At 38.2% G+C, this 1051-nt stretch overlaps 1 non-coding gene across 1 annotated transcript; it reads right to left on the bottom strand.

Moving 5' to 3' along the window:
• Positions 1-352: 352 nt before the first annotated feature.
• Positions 353-425, bottom strand: TRNAG-UCC (transfer RNA glycine (anticodon UCC)). Its single transcript has one exon. It is a non-coding gene; the product is annotated as a tRNA-Gly (tRNA).
• Between the last annotated feature and the right edge of the window lie 626 nt (positions 426-1051).

The raw sequence follows: 1051 nt of genomic DNA, 5'->3' as shown, positions 1-1051 counted from the left end.
ACACCTGAAACTAACCCAATATTGTAAACCAACTATACTTCAATTTTTAAAAATACAAAAAAAAAAAGAATAATTATGGGCTACAAAGCATGCTATCTATTGTTTTATTATCTTTTGTCTTATAAACTCTAATATCCATTCTGACACTTGGGCAGAGATCTTTTGATTTTTTTAATTTTAATTTTTTAAAAAATATTTATTTATTTTTCTGTCTATCTTGGCTGCACCAGGTCTTAGTTGTGGCATGCGGGATCTTTAGTTGCAGTGTGTGGACTCTTAGCTGTGGCATGTGGAATTCCTCTTACTTGCGGCATGCAGACTCTCTTAGGTGCAGCATGCATGTGGGATCTAGCTCCCCAACCAGGGATCGAACCCAGGACCCCTGCATTGGAAATGCAGAGTCTTACCCACTGGACCACCAGGGAAGTCCCGTGGGCAGAGATCTTTTTAAAATTTGATATCGCAATCAACTCTATTGAGATATCATTTACATCTAAAATGCACCCATTTTAAGTGTATAATTTAATGAGTTTTGACCAATGTATCCACCTACATAATCAACACCACCACAATCAATATACAAAACATTTCCATCTCCCCTAAACAGTTCCTTCTTGCTCCTTTCTAGTCAATCCTCCACCCCCATGCCAGGTCCTAGGCAAACACTGATCAGCTTTCTGTCGCTAAGGTTTAGTTTTTGCCTGTTTTAGAATTTCAAATAAACAGAAACATGGTCTGTGTACTCTCTTATGTCTTACTTCTTACACTCAGCCCGTTTTTGAGTTTCACTTATGCTTTTGTAGGTAAGGCTAGTTTGTTCTTTTTTTTATTGCTGAATAGTATTCCATTGTATGGATGTACCACTATTTGTTTATTCTCTTATTGACAGACATTTTAAAAATAAATTTATTTGTTTTATTTATTTTTGGCTGCGTTGGGTCTTCGTTGCTGTGCGCAGGCTTCTCATTGCAGTGGCTTTTCTTGTTGCAGGACATGGGTTCTAGGCACGAGGGCTTCAGTAGTTGTGGCGCACGGGCTTAGTTGCTCTGCG

The sequence above is a fragment of the Lipotes vexillifer genome, unplaced genomic scaffold (assembly GCF_000442215.2).
Source record: "Lipotes vexillifer unplaced genomic scaffold, Lipotes_vexillifer_v1.1 scaffold408, whole genome shotgun sequence".
Lineage (NCBI taxonomy): Eukaryota > Metazoa > Chordata > Mammalia > Artiodactyla > Lipotidae > Lipotes > Lipotes vexillifer.
This window is presented reverse-complemented; position numbering and strand designations above follow the sequence as displayed.